General features: G+C 49.4%; 1 pseudogene; it reads right to left on the bottom strand.

Annotated features, from left to right (window-relative positions):
- Window positions 1-4,346: 4,346 nt before the first annotated feature.
- The window catches only part of LOC141025941 (uncharacterized), an 87,174-nt pseudogene continuing 68,274 nt past the window's right edge, over window positions 4,347-23,246 (bottom strand).

Here is a 23,246-nt window from a genome sequence, read left to right as displayed (position 1 = left end):
GCTAATGGTACAAACCCTTAGCCCCGGGGGTGGACTACTCCCTCCTCATCGTGGTGGCCGCCGAGATGATGAAGATGGCCACCGGAGATGATTCCGCCCTCCGGCAGGGTGCCGGAACAGGGTCTAGATTGGTTTATGGTGGCTACAGAGCCTTGCGGCGGTGGAACTTCTGATCTAGGTTAACCCCTAATGGTTCCTCTATTTATAGGATTTTTGGCGTTGGTTTCACGCTAAGATGGGCCTCGAGGTGAGCACAAACCACCGGGGCAAGCCAGGCCCACCAGGCGCGCCCTGGTGGGTTGTGCCTTCCTCGTGGCTCTTCTGGCCCTCCCACGAAGCTTCAGGGGTCTCTTTTGTACCCTAAAAAATCGTCAAAAAGTTTCATCTCATTTGGAGAACTTTCATAACCGCATATAGGTAGATATAGTGGACTCATGTGGCAAAACTGGTTTAAAGGTTTTTGGATGCACAAGTAGAGATCATACCTAGTGCAAAATGAAGGCTACCAAAAGATTGAGAAGCGACCAACCAAGAAATGAATAATCTCATAAGCGAGCATTGAGCATAATTAACACCGAATAATGCACCACAAGTAGGATGTAATTTCATTGCATAACTATTGACTTTTGTTCTTGCATAGGGAATCACAAACCTTAACACCAGTATTCTTATTAAAGCATAATTACTCATCAACCTGAATCACATATCACATCATCATATCTCAAAACTATTACAAGGAATCAAGTTTATTTTGTCCAATGATCTTCATGAAAGTTTTTATTATATCCTTCTTGGATATCTATCACTTTGGAACTTATTTTCATGTGTTGCTTTTGATAAGCTCAAACAAATATAAGTGCAGATCATGAGCATAATATTTCTTTCTCTCAAATTAATTTAAGTGAAGCAAGAGAGAATTTCTTCAAAGATACTAAAGCACACCATGCTCAGAAAGATATAAGTGAAGCACTAGAGCAATTCCATGGAAAAGAGCTTCGTTGACGGGATGTGAGTGCCGCTTACCTAGCCTTCCAGGCAACTATTTGAGGACTCTCTCTTATTTAAAAACTTTCAGATTTAAGTATTTATTAAGACAGCAAGGAAAACAAACAAAATGACAATCCAAGAATAGCACACATCATGTGAAGAAGCAAAAACTTAGGCTCAACCGATACTAACCGATAATTGTTGAAGAAGAAAGGTGGGATGCCTACCAGGGCATCCCCAAGCTTAGATTCTTGAGACTTGAAATATTATCTTGGGATGCCTTGGGCATCCCCAAGCTTGAGCTTTTGTGTCTCCTTAATTCTTCTCATATCACGGTTTTCATAAATCTCAAAAGCTTCATCCACACAAAACTCAACAAGAACTCGTGAGATAAGTTAGTATATGCCAATGCAAAAACCCTATCACTCTCTACTATAGCAAATCACTAAAATTATTATTGAACATTGCGTACTAAATGCCTCTGCATATTTAATACTCCTAGCCTCAAATAGGATCTTTAAACAAGCAAACAATGCAAACATAATAGCAATCTGCCAAACCAGTACAATCTGTAAAGAATGCAAGAGTATCAATACTTCATAAAATCCAAAAATTATGAAAATCTACTAAGCTGTAGATAATTTATCAGAGCTTATTTTGCAAAAAGTTTCAACATTTTATCGCATTCTGACTTTTCTAGAGAATTTTTGCAACATCGATAAACTTTCAGTTTTGAAACAGCAACTCATATACTTGCAAGATAAGCATGGTGAAGGCCATCCTTGACACTTCTATTGAAAATAAAGATGGAAAACATTATTATAAATAACAGCAAGCAAATCCTAACAAAATAAAAATGACGCTCCAAGTAAAACTCATATCATGTGATGAATAAAAATATAGCTCCAAGTGAGGTTACCGATAATGTTGGAGACGAAAGAGGGGATGCCTTCCGGGGCATCCCCAAGCTTAGTTGCTTGGATATTCTATGAATATTTCCTTGGGGTGCCTTGGGCATCCCCAAGCTTAGGGTATTTTCACTCCTTATTCTCCTCATATCGACATCTCACCCAAAACTTGAAAACTTCAATCACACAAAACTTAACGGAACTTTGTGAGATAGGTTAGTATGATAAAGAGCAAACCATTTCACTTTTGGTACTGTAAAAGACAAGATTAATAATTCTTTCCACACAATGACTACTGTAGAATATCATTTCCACAATTTCTATTGAGCAATATAAGCCATAGAAACTAGAAAGCAAGCAAACTATATGCATTGAAAACAGAATCTGTCAAAAACAGAACAATTTCTAATGATCTGGATAACTACCATACTTCTGCTACTCCAAAAATTATGAAACAATTAGTACCATGTGAGAAATTTTTATATTAAACTTCTGAAAAAATAATCAACTCAAAAGCACTCTTCTGTTAAAAATAAGAATTATTTTCGTGAGCGCAAAAGTTTCTGTTTTTCAGCAAGATAAATCAACTATCACCCAACATGATCCCAATGGCTTTAATTGGCACTTTATTGAAACAAAAGCAATAAAACATGATCAATACAGTAGCATAATCATGTGAACTTGCAAAAACAGTAGGTAAAAGTTTTGGGTTGTCTCCCAACAAGTTCTTTTCTTTAATGCCTTTTAGCTAGGCATGATGAGTTCAATGATGCTCACATAAAAGATACGGATTTAAACATAACAAGAGCATCATGAAGAATATGACTAGCACATTTAAGACTAACCCACTTCCTATGCATAGGGATTTTGTGAGCAAACAACTTATGGGAACAAGAATCAACTAGCATAGGAAGGCAAAACAAGCAAAACTTCAAAACATTAAACACATAGAGAGGAAACTTGATATTATTGCAATTCCTACAAGCATAAGTTCCTCCCTCATAATAATTTTCAGTAGCATCATGAATGAATTCAACAATATAGCTATCACATAAAGCATTCTTTTCATGATCCACAAGCATAGAGATTTTATTACTCTCCACATAAGCAAATTTCTTCTCATCAATAGTAGTGGGAGCAAACTCAACAAAATAACTATCATGAGAGTGAAAATTAAAATCATGATGACAAGTTTCATGGTTATCATTATTCTTTATAGCATACATGTCATCACCATAATCATCATAGATAGAACTTTGTTCTCATAGTCAATTGAAGCCTCATCCAAAATGGTGGGTTCATCATTAAATAAAGTCACGTCCTCGCCAAATCCACTTTCATCAATATAATCATCATAAATAGGAGGCCTGCAATCATTATAACAAATTTGCACATCAAATCTTGGGGGACCAAAAATATCATATTCATCAAATATAGCATCCCCAAGCTTATGGCTTTCCATATCATTAGCATCATGGGTATTCAAAGAATTTATACTAACAACCTTGCAATCATGCTCATCATTTATACCAAACATTCTATTGAATTCTTCTTCTATCAATTGAGCACAATTTTCCTTTCCATCATTTTCATTATAAAGATGAATAATATGATGCAACCTCAATTCCATTTTTTTGTAGTCTTCTTTTATAAACCAAACTAGTGATAAAACAATAAACTAAAAGATTCAATTGCAAGATATAAAGATATACCTTCAAGCACTGACCTCCCCGGCAACAGCGCCAGAAAAGAGCTTGATGTCTACTACGCAACTTTATTCTTGTAGACATGTGTTGGGCCTCCAAGCACAGAGTTTTGTAGGACAGTAGCAATTTTCCCTCAAGTGGATGACCTAAGGTTTATCAATCCGTGGGAGGTGTAGGATGAAGATGATCTCTCTCAAACGACCCTGCAACCAAATACAAGAAATCTCTTGTGTCCCCAACACACCCAATACAATGGAAAATTGTATAGGTGCACTAGTTCGACAAAGAGATGGTGATAAAAGTGTAATATTGATGGTAGAAATATATTTTTATAATCTTAATAAATAAAAATAGCAAGGTAGCAAATAGTAAACTGTCGGGAAAACGACACCTATGGGATCACAGGGAATCCCTACTACGGTTGGCGGGGCGCGGGGCTGTGGAAAGAGCGGGTTTAGAAGATCAACACGGGGGAGTTTTATCCAGGTTTGGGCCGCAAGCGATGCGTAATACCCTAGTCCTGCTTTGGTGTATATTTGGTGTTCTTGAGCTCTTGAACTAGCTACAGTGCATGCCTAGTTCAAAAAGTATGAATCCTTCTTCAGTACGCCTCGGGCCTCCTTTTATAGTTAAAGGGGTTGCCATAGTGGCACACAGGAGGTGGAAAGTATGTACAGTGTACAAGTCTATTGCCTGGCACCATAGGACAAACACATTTAATGCGCTGCGGACGTGCCCTCTTGCTTTATCGGGGACGACAAGGAAGCTCGTCCCGTCTGTCGCCGCTTCGCCTCGCTCTGACGCGCGTCCAAGCTGACGAGGCGTGCAGTGCCACGCTGGCTGGCTGGCTGCTGAGCTGGTGTGGTGGCAGGGTCTTCACGAAGATCTGCATGCCACCACGCAGGTGCTTGGTTAGTTAGCCTAGAAGCTACATGATGCCATGCAGGCGCTCGCCTAGTTGGCGAGCTGATCGCCGTGTTGGGACGGCCGCGGGGCAGCGGAGCCTTGGTAGGTGTGGGCCTGGCTATGGCCCTGCAGATGTCCCCGGCAAGGGTCTTGCCGGGGTCTCGTGGTCGTCCCTGGCAAGGATCTTGCCGGGGGCCTTCTTCTTCTGGTTCTCATCTAGTCTTGCAGGCCTTTGGTCTTCACAAAGATCTGCATGCCACCATGCAGGCGCCTCCCGAGCCTTGGCTCCAATGTTGTTGATGGTGTCAGAACTCTTAGGCTCAAGGGCGGCGGCCTTGCTGGTGTTGGGCTAGTTGCCCCGGCAAGGCTCTTGCCGGGGCCACGTAGGCCGCCCCGGCATAGCTCTTACCGAGGGAAGCCCATCTTGTCCCTTTGCTCCTTGCACCTCCGCTTGGGCGCTCCTCTGGTAGTCTTGTGTCTTTGCTTCCTCTGCCCCGCCAAGCGTGGCCGCAGGTGTGGCTATAACTGCTCATGCACAAGTAAAGGGGTAGAGAAGGCCCCTACTTTTGTACACCGACAGGAGCCCCCGGGCTTGGGCCACACATAAGCGCAGAGCGTTGTTGGGCCAGGCCCAGAACGGTGCGCGGGCACGCGTGGCAGAGTTTTAACTGCGGTAACTCCTTCGCCAGTTGCGCTTCCCCATGACCCGCGTTGAATGCGTGACGTGGGGGTCATGCGTGGGGTGGTTGCAGCACGCTTGCGTCAGGTCGTGGCGGATAGTAAAGAGGCGGCCTGCGTCTTCCCCATAAAAAGAGGAAATCGCAGGGGGGCGACTCATTTACTAAGTGGACTCGGGCCATGGTCTTGAAGGCACTCACGCCCCATGATCACGGGGTGGAAAACGGTCGCTTCACTTGTCTTCTCGATTCCGGCCCGCTCGCCACGTGTCCTTCATGCCCCATGGAGGGTAGCTGACGGATGCGGAGGGCACGGGCCTTAACGCCGAGGCGGGAAGCCGGGTCGTCGCTGATTGGAGCAGCGAGTCGGTCCCGATTCCCTGCGCTTCTAGTGGCCGGATTGGTCGAGTGGCGCGGCCACCCTTAGGTCGGGGGGGGGGGGGGGGCGAGCCCCGGCCCCGCCCCTTTATAAGAAGGGGAGAGGGATGGCATCCTTCAACATTCGTCTCCTTCCAGCCTGATTCCTTTCTTCCCTTCGCCATGGCGAGAGGGCGCGCCAGCGCTCCAATGGCAGCGACGAGGGCCTCTGCTCGACAGAGCGTCCCTCCTCCCCAGGAGCTCATGGTGGCGGAGCCCGCTGCGAGAGGAAGAGGGAGGGGGCGAGGCCGAGACTGCCGCGACGCTCGGGGGAGAGGAGGACGGGACGGCGCACCGGCCGCGCTTCCGCCAGCGGCTCTTCCCCCAATGGAGGGCCATGTCGGAGACCAGCCCCGCGAGTTCTTCATCAGGCTGTACAAGCCAGTGCGTGGCCACCTCCGCCTTCCCACTCCGTTCGCTCGGGAGATGGAGCTTGACCCGCCGCAGGCCTTGAGGTTGCATATGAGGGGCTGCGGGAATGGCAGCATGCGGGTCGACGTCGACTTCCCCGCCCCTCACGTCATGTATCTCTGCCGCGGGTGGAGAACCTTCGCCCGTGCCCATAGCCTGTCGGAGGGGCTCATCCTCCACTTCAAATTGATGGAGAACGGCCTGCTCTCCGTCAAGGTCTTCGGGCACTTGGGAACTCGCCTAAGGTACTGCGTGAAGAGCTCCACCGATAGCGAAACCTCCTCCTCGGGCGAGAGTGAAGAGGAGGACAGCGACAGCGACGACGAGGGGATCAAACGGGAGAATGCCGATTCCGACTCCAGCTGACCGCATCGCCCTTCTCCCTCGGCCACATGCCTTCCGATGGTTTTCCTCATCAAGCTCTCCATCGGCGCGTTCCTCGTCGCTCCTTCTTCGCCTTCACCTACCGCACCTGGGAGGAAAGGGGCAAGAATGGAGATAACGGGGCACTTATCTCCCTTTTTAACTTGTAGGCATTTGCCAAATTTTAATTTCTAGATGATGTAATCTCTCGAGCCCATGCTTGTGTCCTGTAACCTTCGTACTTGTATCAGCATGTTAATAAAAAAGACTAGCCTCGTCGGGAACCCGTGCACGCGTACGTTCGTGCAGAGGCGAAGCGCCTCATTAATGTAAATAAACGAGTCCTCCCGGCAAGCTGTCCTGCCGGTGCCCTCTGCGGCTGCCGGAGAATCACATCTGTCGGGTTACATACAAAGGGTCCAGCCCCCCGTCCACCTCCTTTTAGCCCGGGCTACTACGACCACTCTGACCGAAGCAGTGTTCGGGCCGGGAATGGGAGCACCCGAGTTTTTAAAGGAGAGTGGCGAGGCTTTCTGATGCACAAGTCATAGGTTACGAACACGAATGGGCAAGAGGTAAACTTTATCTGTTTGGTTTGCCGGGGATCGCCATGCCGGGCGGTCTTCTCAACTTCTTGCCGGAGCCAGGTCCTTAGCTGGATCGCGCATCCTCTCCGTGGCTAGAAAGAAGAGAGGGCAAGAGCATGGAACCTTGGCGGTCCGCTAATATTTTATTGGAATCAAAAAGCAGTACAATATCCTGGACAAGCATGCATATACGTATACACATAAACATGGAAATCAACATGAAACTATAAATACTAAGGGATTTCTTTCCCTGACTGCGCACAGGGTCTGCGCCTGGCTCTGTACATAGGGTTACATGCCTTGCCGGCAAGGCTAGTACAAAATGGGGGTTGCCGGGGCTCCCGGCAACCGCGCCTTAGGGGTAAAACTTGCGAAGATGTTCGATATTCCAGGAATTGCTCACCGGAATACCATCTTCGGTCTCCAGGCGGACTGCACCGGGCCTGGTGACTCGTATTACCCGATAAGGGCCTTCCCAATTTGGCGTCAACTTGTTTGAATTCTTGGCGGATTGGATTCGCCGAAGAAGAAGGTCACCTTCCTCAAGGCTTCGGGCGTGAACCTTGCGGCTATGGTAGCGGCGCAAGGCTTGCTGGTAGCGAGTGGCTCGCACAGCAACCTGAAGACGATCTTCCTCAAGGAGCATCGCATCATGTTGGCGCAACTGCTCTTGCTCAAGCTCATCATAAGCGAGCACTCGAGGTGACCCGTATATGAGTTCCGTGGGGAGAACTGCTTCTACCCCGTATACCAGGGCAAAGGGTGTCTGGCCAGTGGCTCGATTTGGTGTCGTCCTGACTGACCAAAGAACCGTTGGCAACTCATCAATGCAGCGCCTTCCGCACTTGTGTAGTCTATCAAAAGTTCTGGTCTTGAGGCCTCGCAACACCTCTGCATTCGCCCTCTCGGCCTGGCCGTTACTTCTGGGATGAGCAACAGAAGCAAAACTAACCTTGCCGCCGAGGTCTTAGATGTATTGCATGAAGGTGCGGCTTGTGAACTGCGTGCCATTATCGGTGATGACCCTATTGGGCACACAAAAACAGCAAACTAGCCCCTTGAAGAACTTGACAGCTGACTGTGCTGTCACCTTTCTCACCGGCTCCACTTCCGGCCACTTTGTGAACTTGTCGATTGTGACGTACAAGTACTCAAAGCCCCTGACAGCACGCGGAAAGGGGCCCAGTATGTCGAGCCCCCAGACCAAAAATGGCCAGGAAAGAGGGATCATCTAAAGAGCTTGAGCTGGTTGATGAAGCTTCTTCGAATGGAACTGGCACGCTTCACACTTGGTTACTAGTGCAGCTCCATCCTGGAGAGCGGTGAGCCAAAAGAAACCCCGCCGGAATGCCTTGCCGGAAAGGGCTCTTGACCCTATGTGGGAGCCACACATGCCTCCATGTATCTCTGCCAATAGCTCCAGTCCGTCCTCCCGAGGAATGCACTTCAATTTCACATCGTTTGGTCTCCTTCTGTATAGGGCATCATCCACAAACTGGTACATGCTGGACCGACGGGCTACTTTCTCTGCTTCTTCCTGTTCCTCAGGGAGTTCCCCTATTTGGAGGAAACGGACGGTGCGCTGTGCCCATGCCGGAGCCTGGGGCTCGACGGCAAGGACTAAAGGCTCGTCTATGGCCGCAGGGGCATCTGCCTCTACAGTCAGGGCTTGAGGCCCTGCCGGAAGTTTCTGTTCCCCAGCAAGCTTGGGGCACTCGGCAACGTCCTTGCCGGCGGCTCCTGGGAGCTCAGCCGGAAAGTACTTGCCGGGGCCTGCCTTCCTTCGTTTGTTCTGTCCTGCTGATGCCTCAACGGATGGCTAGGTTAATTGAAGTACAATGGTACCTGGTTCCACAGGCAACTTCAGGGCAGCGCACTTTGAGAGGTCGTCGGCAATGCTGTTCTCTGCTCGGGGAACATGCTCCGCTTGTAGACCGACAAAATGCTCCTCCAACTTCCTCACCTCATCCACGTAGGCCTCCATTAACGGGCTCTGGTAATCCTCGTTAACTTGCTTGACGACGAGCTGCGAATCACCTCTGATGACGAGCTTCCTGATTCCGAGGTCTGCCGTGATCCTGAGACCGGCAAGCAATCCCTCGTACTCCGCAATGTTATTCATTGATTTTTCCCGGGGAAAGTGCATCTGGACTACGTACTTGAGGCGCTCTCCGGTGGGTGCGACGAGTAGCACGCCGACACCAGCACCTTGTAGTGAGAAGGCTCCATCAAAGTACATAACCCAATCACGGCTCGTCCCCTTGTCGGGAAGGGTGGTCTCTTGAATCTCTTCGTCGGGCATTGATGTCCATTCTGCTATGAACTCTGCCAAGGCTCGGCTCTTGATTGTCGAAGTACTTTCAAACTTGAGGCCAAAGCTCGACAGTTCCAATGCCCATTCCACAATCCTCCCAGTCGCATCCGGGTTGTGCAAGATTCGTTGCAAAGGGAGGCGGGTGATGACGCTGATCTCGTGCGCTTGGAAATAGTGACGCAGCTTTCTCGAGGCCATAAGGAGGCCAAAGAGTAGCTTCTGAATACCAGAATATCTTGACCTAGCCCCATGCAAGATGGAACTGACAAAATAAACCGGGTGCTGCACCACCTTCTTCTTCTCTTCAACTTCGCCCATCTACGCAGACTCTGTCTTGCCGGGACCAGGCCTTGCTAGGGGTTCCGCCTCGCCGACGTCAGGCTCTGCCGGGGAGGACTCCGGCCCATCATCCGACGGCTCCCCTGCTGCTGCTGCTTCTTCCTCAAGTTCCCTCTGTGCTACTAGCGCAACACTGACCACTTGATTCGTCGTCGCTAGATATAGCAGCAACGGCTCCTGTGGCTTAGATGTGACTAGTATTGGCGTGGAGGAGAGGTACCTCTTCAAATCTTGCAGCGCTGCCTCTGCCTCCGGAGTCCATTTCATTGGACCCGTCTTTTTCAAAACTTTGAAAAAGGGGAGGGCGCGTTCAGCAGATTTGGAGATGAACCTACTCAGGGCAGCAACACAGCCGGCGAGCCTACGGACGTCTTTGACCCGTTTTGGTGCCTCAATCTGCTCAATTGCTTTGATTTTGTTGGGATTTGCTTCGATTCCGCGTTGAGACACAAAGAACCCAAGAAGTTTGCCGGATGGGACACCGAACACGCACTTCTCTGGGTTGAGCTTGAGGTTGATCTTGCGCAGGTTTGCAAATGTTTCTTCTAGATCTTGCACGAGCGTGGCCCTGTCCTTGGTTTTGACCACTATATCATCCATATAAGCTTCCATATTTCTATGCAGCTAGGGCTCAAAACCAATTTGGACCGATCGGGCAAACTTTGAACCAGCGCTTTTCAACCCGAAGGCATTCGTACAAAACAGTACGTACCACATGGGGTGATGAACGCGGTCTTTTCTTCATCTTCTTTCATCATGAAGATATGGTGGTATCCTGAATAGGCGTCGAGGAATGACAGCAGGTCACACCCGGTAGTGGAGTCCACAATCTGGTCGATGCATGGCAGAGGGAAAGGATCCTTTGGACAGGCTTTATTGATATCTGTGTAGTCAATACACAGCCTCCATTTCCCATTTGCCTTATGCACCACCACTGGATTGGCCAACCACATGGGGTGGAGCAATCCTCTAACCAGGCCTGCCGCCTCCAACTTCCTGATCTCCTCGATGATGAACTCTTGCCACTCCAAAGCTTGCTTCCTGATCTTCTGCTTGACGGGCCGCGCATGAGGACACACAACAAGATGGTGCTCAATCACCTCCCTGGGAATGCCGGGGATGTCGGATGCTTGCCATGCAAACACGTCGACATTCGCCCGCGGGAAGGTGACGAGCGCGCATTCCTATTTGCTGTCAAGGGTGGAGCTTATAGTGAAAGCCCCGCCCGTGCCGTCCTCCTTGACGGGCACCTTCTTGGTCTCTGGTGGTGCTGCCTTGGATTTCTTGCTCTTGCCGATGGAGCTCTCTGGCACGTCCTCTACGGGTGCGCAACACTCTGAAGAGGCGCACTTGCCGGAGTGGGTGTAGGAGATCTTGCCGGAAGAGGTCTCACCGGAAGGAGCCTTGCCGGATGAGGTGGAATTCTTGCCGGTCTTCTTCCCTCCTGGGGCTCCAGTTGCAGGAGCAAGTGCCTTGGCGGCACTTGCTGCAACTGCCTCCCGGTAGAGTTGGTCAGCACAGATGAGCGCGTCTTTCTTGTTGGAGGGGACGGTGATGATGGTCAGCGGCCCCGGCATCTTCAACGTGTTGTAGGCGTAATGTGACGCCGCCATAAACTTGTCCAGTGCTGGGCGGCCAAGGATCCCATTGTAGGGCAAGGGGATCTTGGCAACATCAAAAATGATCTTCTCTGTCCTATAGTTTAGCTTGCCCCCGAATGTAAGGGGCAACGTGATTTTACCTTTCGACTGACTCCTCCCCGGGCTGACCCCTTGAAACGTGCCCGTCTCCTCGAGATCTCCATCGGGGATCTACAGCCTCTCGATCACAGTGGGCGAGATCAAGTTCAGACCGGCCCCGCCATCAACTAGCACTTTTGTCACCTTGAGGTTGCGTATTGTTGGTGAAACCAACAACGACAAACACCTGACCGCAGTTGTGCGATCAGGGTGATCCTCGGTGTCAAAAATGATAGGCGTGCTGGACCACTTCAGTGGCTTCTGGGCATCGAACGATGGCTCCGCCGCAGTGACCTCATGCACCCACTGCTTCATTCGGCAGTGAGAGGTGTGCAACGAGGCGCCACCGTCGACGCACATGGCCTCCGTAGCTTTCTGGAACTCGTGCTCGCCGGACTTGTCGTCCTCATTATGATCATCATCTCCCTCCTTCTTGTCGCGGCCCCGAGTGGGCCTCTCTTGTTAATTATCTTTGCTGCGGTGACCTCCTTAGCCGCCACGCTTCTTGCCGGACCCCTCAGCACCATCCTGACCCTTCTCCTTGTCCCGCCTTTCATACAGCTTTCTGCTTTTTCGCAAGCAGCTCAACCTGACGGCAGTTCTGGAGGTCATGGCCCTTGGTGCGATGGATCTTGCTGTACTGCTTGTCGGAGCCCCCTGGCTTGTCGGCAGCTGCCAAGGCCCGGTAGGCGGCGCACCCAGCAACTTCCTTATCGGGATCGTCAGCCTTGGCCTTCTTGGCGGCGCCGGGGTCGTCGGATCCCTCGACGGCAAGCACGATCTTGCCCTTACACTTCCTGTTGTGGCGTCGGCCCTTCTTTGCCGGGGCAACGGTGTCTTCGTCGGTGGAGTCGGTTTCCGCACCGGCATCCAAGCCGGGGTACTTCCTTCCCTCTTCAGCCCGAGCACATCTATCGGCCAGAACATAGAGCTCGGCTACATCCTTGAACTTGTTCATCGCCAGCTCCTCACGCATCTTGCGGTTGCGCAAATTCTGATGGAATGCACTGATGACGGCGGTGGGATGAACATCTAGGATGTTGTACTGCACACGGCTGAACCTTTGTATATACTTGCGCAGGGACTCGCCGTCCTTCTGGGGGATGACATGCAAATCACTCGCCTGGCCAGGAGCTTGGTGGCCTCCGGTAAAGGCGCCAACAAACTCGTGGCACATATCCGAGCAAGAAGAGATGGAATCCACTGGCAGGTGCATCAACCATGACATGACGTTGGGCTTGAGTGCCAACGAGAAATAATTGGCAAGCACCTTATCATCGTGAGCGCCATTAGCTTGCATCGCGATGGTGTAGATGCTGAGGAACTTCGAAGGGTGAGTCTTGCCATTGTATTTTTCTCCGACCTCAGGCCTGAACATGCGGTGGGTAGGCCACTGAAACTGCGGCAGCTCACGGGTGAAGGCTGGACAACCCACCTCGTAAGGTAAGTCACCCCCCGGCTCTGGGCGGTCCATAGTGGGTCCCGCGCGCCTATCTGACTGATGGCGCGCGTCCTGCCGCCGCTCGATACTGGTCCGAGCGTCTTCCTGAGCTCGCTCTCGAAGGACTTGGCGTTGGTCACAACGGGCTCGTGGGTCGTACGACGCCGTAGAAACGTTGTCGCGGGCGTCGGCTCGGCGAGCCAACAGCTGCTGTCGCAGCCGTGGAGGAGGAGAGTGCACCGTGGTCGCAGCATCCCCTGTCCTCCCACCACTGGCATGCACCGGCTCGACAGAACGCCGGCACGAGGGTCCCGCTGGGGGAGGCTCGTCTTTGTTGGCGAAGCGGGAGGGAAGTCGAGGAGCAGTTGCACGCGCACCAACGCTTCTGCTGGCGTGGGTGGCGGCGAAAGCTGCATGGACCGTGACGCGCTCCGACTTCTAACCACGTTAGAAGGAGCTCTATCACAGTCTCGCGGTCGCACGCCGCTTATGCCAGCGTCGTGGTGCGCACGCCGGCCTGGTGCATCCTGAGAGTGACGCAAAGGGCTCTTCCCGCGGAGTCGCCCGGGGGCACCGACGTCGCGGTGTTGCTCATCGCGCATGGCCTGGGAAGGCCGCAGCGTGGGTGCCAGCTAGGGTGTCATAGAGGTTGATGCGCCGCCCGTGGGCAGCACAGCCCCGCCCCCAGACCCATCAGCACGTGGCTCGTCGTCTTGGCCCCGAATGACGCCGCTCGCCTCGCTCCGATTCCCAGAGTGTCGTGGATACTTGCGGGCCGCGCCCCCGGCACCATCCGTGGCCACCCCGTCGCCCGCCCGTGCCGGTGCGGACGACCCGATTGCTGTGATCCCCTTCTTCTTGGGGGCCATGGTGATGATGAAGTCGATGCGCTAACTTCCAAACTAGATTTTCACAGCTTACGCCCCCTACCTGGCGCGCCAAAGATGTTGGGGAAATGACACCTATGGGATCACAGGGAATCCCTACTATAGTTGGCGGGGCGCGGGGCTGTGGAAAGAGCAGGTTTAGAAGATCAATGCGGGGGAGTTTTATCCAGGTTCGGACCGCAAGCGATGCGTAATACCCTAGTCTTGCTTTGGTGTATATTTGGTGTTCTCGAGCTCTTGAACTAGCTACGGTGCATGCCTAGTCCAAAAAGTCCGAATCCTTCTTCAGTACGCCCCGGGCCTCCTTTTATAGTCAAAGGGGTGGCCATAGTGGCACACAGGAGGTGGAAAATATATACAGTGTACAAGTCTATCGCCTGGCACCATAGGACAAACACATTTAATGCGCTGCCGACATGCCCTCTTGCTTTATCGGGGACGGTAATGAAGCTCGTCCCGTCTATCGCTGCTTCGCCTCGCTCCGACGCGCGTCCAAGCTGACGAGGCATGCAGCGCCACGCTGGCTGGCTGGCTGGCTACTGAGCTGGTGCGGTGGCAGGGTCTTGACGAAGATCTGCATGCCACCATGCAGGTGCTTGGCTAGTTGGCCTAGAAGCTACATGCTGCCACGCAGGCGCTCGCCTAGTTGGCGAGCTGATCGCCGTGTTGGAACGGCCGCGGGCGGCGGAGCCTTGGTAGGTGTGGGCCTAGCTGTGGCCTTGCAGATGTCCCCGGCAAGGGTCTTGCCGGGGTCTCGTGGTTGTCCCCGGTAAGGATCTTGCCGGGGGCCTTCGTCTTCTGGTTCTCATCTAGTCTTGCAGGCCTTTGGTCTTCACAAAGATCTGCATGCCACCATGCAGGTGCGTCCCGAGCCTTGGTTCCAATGTTGTCAGTGGTGTCGGAACTCTTAGGCTCAAGGGCGGCGGCCTTGCTGATGTTTGGCAAGTTGCCCTGGCAAGGATCTTGCCGGGGCCACGTAGGCCGCCCCGGCAAGGCTCTTGCCGGGGGAAGCCCATCTTGTCCCTTTGCTCCTTGCGCCTCTATCTTGGGCACTGCTCTGGTAGTCTTGTGTCTTTGCTTCCTCTGCCCTGCCAAGGCTACAACTGCCCGTGCACAAGTAAAGGGGTATAGAAGGTCCCTACTTTTGTACATCGACAAAAACGGGCACAAAAACGGTATTGGAATGCTTGAACATGAGGCCTAGAGTCCATACTTTCACTAGTGCAACCTCTCAACAATGCTAATATAATTGAATCATATAACCATCCCTCAAAGTGCGATGAAGAATCACTCCAAAGTTCCTATCTAGCGGAGAACATAAGAATAAATTGCATGTAGGGTATGAAACCACCTCAAAGCTATTCTTTCTGTTCGATCTATTCAAGATTTTGTACTAAAATAAAACAAAGGTATTCTTTTCGTTCGATCTATCCTAGAGTTCGTACTAAAATAACACCAAAGCAAATTCATATTCATAATAATCAATCCAACACAAAGAACTTCAAAGATTTCTACCGGAGAAATAAACACAAGAACATGCATCAACCCCTATGCATAGATTACTCCAATGTCACCTCGGGAATCCACGAGTTGAGTGCCAAAACATATATCAAGTGAATCAATACGATGCCCCATTGTCACCACGAGTATTCAATTGCAAGACATATATCAAATGTTCGCAAATCCGTAAAAGTATTCAATCCGATAACAACGAAATCTCAAAGGGAAAACTCAATTCATCATAACAAGATAGAGAGGGGAAAACACCATATGATTCAACTATATTTACAAAGCCCGCGATACATCAATATTGTGACATCTCAAGAACACGAGAGAGAGAGAGAGAGAGAGAGAGAGAGAGATTAAACACATAGCTACTAGTACAAACCCTCAACCCCGAGGGTGGACAACTCCCTCCTCATCGTGGTGGCCGCCGAGATGGTGAAGATGGCCACTTGAGATGATGCCCCCCTCCGGCTGGGTGCCGGAACGGGGTCTATATTGGTTTTCGGTGGCTACAGAGCCTTGCGGCAGCGGAACTTCTGATGTAGGTTAACCCCTGATGGTTCCTCTATTTATAAGATTTTTTGGCGTTGGTTTCACGCTAAGGTGGGCCTCGAGGTGAGTGATGTCTACTACGGAACTTTATTCTTGTGGACTCGTGTTGGGCCTCCAAGCGCAGAGCTTTGTAGGATAGTAGCAATTTTCCCTCAAGTGGATGACCTAAGGTTTATCAATCCGTGGGAGGTGTAGGATGAAGATGGTCTCTCTCAAACGTCCCTGCAACCAAATACAAGAAATCTCTTGTGTCCCGAACACACACCCAATACAATGGCAAATTGTATAGGTGCACTAGTTCGGCGAAGAGATGTGTAACAGCCTGGTTTTTGGCCCTTTTCTTTTGATTTATTTGGTTTTTGCTGTGTTTTTCTTATTGGAGTGGGTCTGTGGCCTTATCACTTAGGAAATCATCTTCATTTCCTCTCCCAAGTGACTCATCACTCTCAAAACCTATCCCAAGATCATGTCATTTCCATCCTTGCCCAACCCCATAATTAATTTTCTTGGGGAATATTCCTTTTCTATTAAAGGAATAACCTCAAGTGCCCTAGGTTGTGAAGCAACCTATATTTCTGTCCACCCAAAAATTCCCAAATAATTCTCATAATTTCTTTGGGTCATATGTTGCTCAAATATGCCCAATATTTCTTTGCCTGGCCGAAGAATAATTCCCCAATATTCCTTCTTCCATTCTGTCCAAAGTGGCACTTTGTGAAGGAAGTGCCAATTATCCTATCTTGTTTGCTCCCAAACTTTTTGGGCATTCTTTTATGTCCAAATAATTGCCACATGCAAAATTCAACTTTATTTGCCTAGCCAATCTTCCTCAGTGATTTTTCAAAGTTTCTGTCAGACAGAAGGCTTTGTGAGGAAAGTACTAGCTAGGAGTATCCAAATGAGTTGAAATTTTGCATGCCTCTTCATGTGATCATACTAGCACACTCCTCAAAATTTCAGCCCCATCCCATCATCTATATGAGCACGGGATCAAATCTTTGATTCTGTTAATATTTTCAGGTTGTGAAGCAAGTATATTTTATATTGCTTCAATAATTCTGCAAAATTACTAGATTGTGCTCCTACCCTAATAACATATCTCCACCAAATTTGGCATCATTTCATTAAGCCATTTTCTCTCCAAAATTATTCCAAGTTTCTGGACATTGATGATGTTTGTGAAGCAAGTACCATGTTGGCTTGTCCAATTGGTATGAAATTTTTACAACATCTTAATATGTCCAAATCATCTAGCCTTGACAAATTTCAGCTCAAGTGGCCACACCATTTGAGTGTATCATCCACATCTTGATTCTGGACCAAATATGCAGTTGTGAAGCAACTATGCTTTATATTGGTCCATCTATCCTCAAAACCTCCAGGATCGTAGTGCTTATCCTAATCATCCCAGACAACACCATTTGATCCAATCTAGTTCCTGTTGATCAGCAGTGCACTGCCAAGTTTGATGCAGCAAACTTGCAGCGATGCCACACTCCTCTCCTTGGCTCCTTCTCTTGATCCATCAACTCTCTCAGCCTCTATTATGCTGGGACTAGTCACTTGACAACACCTCACAGCCTTCCTTGTCCTCATCATGCCAATGGCCATGGTGACTGTCCCCTTGGCATGACGTTTCACGCGCTCTGGCAGCATTGGCCGTGCTCTGGGCGTCGGGACGCGTCGGCCAGCTCGGCATCGACCGTTTCCGTGCGTCTGGGCGTGCCGACCTGCCTCCCCCTCCACTCCCGTCGCTCTCCGACCTTTGCCCCTCCAGAAACCTCCTCGCCGGAGCAAGCCGACGAGCGGCCACGGGTGCACTGTGCCCCGTTTGGCTCCGAGCTTGTTTCGGCCGCTTCCTGTGCTCCCCGGCATCGCTTTCTTCTCTGTGACCCTCTGCATCGATCCCTCGTCGTGTTGCCGTGTTCGCTGAGCGCGCCAGAGCGTTGGCCGAGCTAGAGCGGCGGCACATGGCCTCGGCCCTCACCCAACCGCCTCTCCTCGGCTATTTAAGCCATCCCCGGTCGCGCCTCTCCTCTCCATCCTCCTCACCGCACTACCAGAAGCCTCCCGAGCCTTTTCCCCGAGCACGAGAACCCCTCCTCGACCTCCATCGCTGCCATGGTCGCCTCTGGCCTCCTCCTAAATTCGTGCCAACCGAGCCCTCCCCCTCCCTCCTGACCTCACCATCGCTCCACCCAACCCCGGCGAGCCTCCCCTGCCATTTGCCCCTTCCTCCGGTGGCCTCTGGCCGCGACTCCATCACCGACCGAGCTGCTGTCTGCCATGGCCGAAGCCCTTCCTGTCTCGGTTCTCCTCGGCGCCCGTGTCTAGCCGGGATGGAGGCGGCGCTCTCTCCCGAGCTTGGTGGTGGTCGCAGCTTCCCGCGCGGTGGCCGGAGCCGGCCAGGCGACCTGCAGCACCGACGATCCTCCTCTGCCCTGCGTGCGGCGTCGGGGAAGAAGGAGGAGGAGCGGGAGAGAGAGATGTCAGCAGTTGGCCCCACCTGGCAGTGAGTCAGCGCCTGACCCCGCCTCCTGCTGACGTGGATAAGTGGAGGCGTATTCTACCGAACACGTCTCCCCTCCATGAAAGCGCATTCCTCCTCTCCCTCGGGTCGAAATGCATTTTCCATTCTGGAAAACGTATTTTCAAAAAGACGTGTTCAGTTTTTCCGGCTCAGGGCCTGTTTGTGAAGATATTCTTGCACATAGGTCCCTAACAGAAAAACTAGCATAACTTTTTGATACTAACTCCATATGAGGTGATTCCAAAGCCCACTTCTTCGTCTCGTCGCGCCCGTTCTGTCGGTATCATTTTCACCATGTGTTAACATTATGAAAATGACCATTTTGCCCTTGCCCTTAATCAGCCCCCTCCGAGAGAGAACAGTTTCCGACGAATCTTTCCGCGACCTTTTCACATTTCTTCCCGGTGTATCCACCCCTCCCAGGCAAGCCACACCCTCCACTTGCATGGCTGCAATGCAGTGACATGGTTTAAATTATTTGAACTTGTTTAAATTGTTCATGGCATTTCTCGGAGTATTGTTTTGATCTTGCTTTTGCCATGATATTGTTTGGAGTACTAGGACTTATATTCTGAAGGTTATGTGGATGACATGTTGCCTTTGGATTCTTAGTGGCTTTTATGATTATTTTCATGATGGTAGTTGGTATGTTACTTTCGGAGGTGATGCTTGCATGTGGATCTTAGCTGGATAGCTTGTTCTGGATATTTGAGTAGTAGTAGTATCGTTCTTGGATTCATTATGCTAGTAGTGTCATGTTATCATCGGAGTAGTTTGATATGTCGATAGTATGCTTTGCATTATTTGTTGGATATTGCTTTGACTTGGATTGCAGGTTGATAAATGATATCGGAGTATTAGTTTTCAATGTTAAATCTTGGGGATGAATTCCGTCATTAAGTTGGTCAGGTGCCACCAAACCGGGCTTTTTCTAGTGCAACCACATTTGCCATTTATGGGAAGGCCCAAATGCGGTCCATTGTCATGTCTCTCGCCGGTGCCTCCAACGAGGGAAGCTTATGGGCGTGCGTTACCCTGGCCCGGTAAGCAGACATAACCTTGTGTGCCCATGTTGGTTTGAGCGCTTTTGTCCCCGTTTGGGACCGTTTTTGTTTTGCCACGATGGTGGCCGTTGATGCCTTTGGTAGGCACGGGGCCACCCAGGACTGAACCCTAAGGGGCTGTTGGTCGGAGTGGCCGGGAGATGTCATGGCAGTAGGTCAGTTTTGTCGGAACGCTGTTAGTCCACCCAAATGGGAGTGCGAGGCCATGGGTTCTGTGGTGTGGGTAAAGTGCGCTACCTCTGCAGAGTGTGTGTGTTTAATCTATCGATAGTCGCGTCCTCGGTCATGGGCACAAGTTCATAGTAGGTCACATCGTTCGATCAACACTCACATGATGGAATGAATTATAGGTTATTTATATGTTGATATTGTGAGCTGTAACAGTTTGATAGGATGCATATGATGATGTTGCGATGTTCTCGAGGATGATCATTCAATTTGTGATGTGATCACGAGGTCATCGATATGGTATATTACTTGGCCGGATAGCCAAGCGTGAGATGGTTCATTGAGATTAAGATGTTGGTTTATCAGTATCTTAGAAGTTTCATATCATGCTTAGTAGTTGCTTTCATATCATGGTAGTTGTTAATTTAATTAACCTGCTAATGCTATGTTATTGTCTTGCCTTGATGCTTTTGGTTGTTGTGAGCTTGCAAGTACATTCAATGTAATGACCTGGCGTGTCATGCCAGATTGCAAGTGATGATGTGATTGCTTGATTGTTTGCTGAGGTTTCCATTCGTGCGAGCTAGATCATGTCCCAGCCAGAGTCCCTGCGGAGTGGAGTTCATCACCTTGTCGTTGTTCCGCTACTAGCATAGAGCAAGTGTAGTATTGTAACGCCCACGATGCGGCTATATCTCCCACGTGTCGAGGCACGACTTAGAGGCATAACCGCATAGTGGTTTTGTTGCAAGAAGGGTCATATTCACACAATCCCATGTAATGAACAAGAATGGGATAAAGAGTTGGCTTACAATCGCCACTTCACACAATACATAAATATGATCATACATCATCCAAAATACACACATATAGACCGACTACGGTCAAGATCCAAATGAAAATAAGATAACCCCAAATGCTAGATCCCCGATCGTCCCAACTGGGCTCCTCTACTGATCATCAGGAAAAGACACATAGTAATGACCACGTTCCTCATCGAACTCCCACTTGAGATCGACCCCATCATCTGCACTGGCATCGTCGGCACCTGCAACTGTTTTGGTAGAATCTGTGAGTCACGGGGACTCAGCAATCTCACACCCGCGAGATCAAGACTATTTAAGCTTAAAGGGAAGGATGGTGTAATGAGGTGGAGCTGTTGCAGCGGCAATAAGCATATATGGTGGCTAACATACGCAAAAGAGAGCGAGAAGAGAAGCACGGAACGGTCGTCATCTAGTAATGACCAAGAAGTGATCCTGAACTCCTACTTACGTCATTCATAACTCAAACCGTGTTCACTTCCCGGACTCCGCCGAGAAGAGACCATCACGGCTACACACGCAGTTGATGTATTTTAACTGGGTCAAGTGACAAGTTCTCCACAACCGAACATTAACAAATTCCCATCTGCCTCATAACCGCAGGCACGGCTTTCGAAAGATAATACCCTGCAGGGGTGTCCCAACTTAGCCCATCATAAGCTCTCACGGTAAACGAAGGATAAACCTTCTCCCGGAAAGACCCGATCAGTCTCGGAATCTCGGAATCCCGAATGTGCCGACAAATCCCAATAGGAGCTGCACATATCTCGTTCTCAGGGCACACCGGATTGTCCAAGCTTCCGATAGGCCAGACCAGAGTTGCCCCTGGTGGCCACCGGCGACTGACAGGTTGGACCAATACTCAGAGGAGCACTGGCCCGGGGGTTTAAATAAAGATGACCCTCGGGCTCTAGAAAACCGGCCCGGGGGAAAAGGCTTAGGTGGCAAATGGTAAAACCAAGGTTGGGCCTTGCTGGAGGAGTTTTATTCGAGGCGAACTGTCAAGGGGGTCCCATAAATCACCCGACCGCGTAAGGAACGCAAACTCAAGGAACATAATACCGGTATGACAGAAACTAGGGCGGCAAGAGTGGAACAAAACACCAGGCATAAGGCTGAGCCTTCCACCCTTTACCAAAATATATAGATGCATTAATTAAATAAGAGATATTGTGATAACCCGACATATCCATGTTCCAACATGGAACAAACTTCAACTTCACCTGCAACTAGCAACGCTATAAGAGGGGCTGAGCAAAAGCGGTAACATAGCCAAACAACGGTTTGCTAGGAAAGGATGGTTAGGGGCTGACATGGCAATATGGGAGACATGATATAGCAAGTGCTAGGTAGCGCAGCATGGCAATAGAACGAACAACTAGCAAGGCAAAGATAGAAGTGATTTCGAGGGATGGTCATCTTGCCTGCAAGGTTCTCAGAGTTGTCGAAAGCTTGATCCTCGTAAGCGTACTCAACAGGTTCCTCATACACGAACACGTCTCCCGGCTCTACCCAAGACAAGAACACAAACAAACGGAACCACAATCAATCACGAGAAATGCACAAGCAACATGATGCAAAACATGTATGATATGCGAGATATGATATGCGATGCATATGCGTGCTCCGGAAGGAAAATGATGAACAAGGCAGTAACTTGGCAAACCAAGCATGCCACCGGAAAGGTGAGATGATTTCGGTCGAAATCAACATAAAGATCACCGGAAACGGATGCACGGTTTGCAAATGGCAAGCAAAACAAAAATGACACGAATATGCGATTAACAGCATGATAGCACTTAAAATGCAACAAGCAACAATGCTACCGCACTCCAACATAGCAACAAAGCATATGAAAGTAATCTATAGGAGATGCTTGACAAAATATGAACACTGATCTACGGCTAGTTCACAACATAACAAGCTCAAATAAGCATGGCAAAAGTGCAAAAGATAACAGGATCACAGACTTGGTGAAATTACTGTACATGGCAGAAAACAGCATCAGGTAGCAATGTTTAGAGCACGAAAACAACATGCTACAGGAACTTAACATGGCAAAACAAGGGATGGAAGTATTCTACTAAATGCATATGACAAAAGTCCCTTACTGACTATAAGCCAAAAATTAACAGAAGATATGATGGCAAGCATGTAAACATAGCAAGTTTCGTTATCAGGTTTCAGACTTAGCAGAAAACAGAGCATGGCAGGAATAATAATATGAAGGCATGTTGGAGAGCTTGATGCACTCACCACAAAGAAATGCATGACAAAACAAGCATATCTACAGAAAGATGAAATGTTTATGAAGCTATCCATGGCAAGAATAAAAGCATAGCATGGTTGGATCAACTACAACAATCTTGGCCAAAATTAATATCATGTTAAGAATCTGCCAGAAATATTTTATAGCAAAAGTAGAGCAAGATTGAGTCATGCTATGGCACTCCATAATTTCAAACAAGGGCAGGAATGGATCAATTACAACTATATCTACAAAACATCCTTACTGAACATCTCCAAAATATGCATGGATCTCGCTGTAGCATCAAGTTTACATGGCAACAAAATAACAGCAGACAAAGACTTAGAAATCACCAAGTCCCTGAAATCATAAACATTACGGAGCCTAGTTTGCATGCTTGTGCTAGTCACCACATAGATCATAAAAATACATTCCATACACCACTGGAAAGATGGCATGGCATAAAACAAAACACATGTAGAGCTCATGCCCATAAGATGCACAGATTTAATGATACAAAAATGACAAATCTCCAAGTTCTGTTAAGAACCAGCAGATAACAGCAACTAGCCCTCTTGCAACAGAGATTTTGGCATCAAGATGACCTCTAATGAACATGGTGCAATTGAACAAAATGTAGAGCATCACGAGGCGAACAATTTGACATATTAC

This window comes from Aegilops tauschii, chromosome 6 (genome assembly GCF_002575655.3).
Source record: "Aegilops tauschii subsp. strangulata cultivar AL8/78 chromosome 6, Aet v6.0, whole genome shotgun sequence".
NCBI lineage: Eukaryota > Viridiplantae > Streptophyta > Magnoliopsida > Poales > Poaceae > Aegilops > Aegilops tauschii.
The sequence above is the reverse complement of the archived record's forward strand: the minus strand, read 5'-3'. Positions and strand labels throughout refer to the sequence as shown.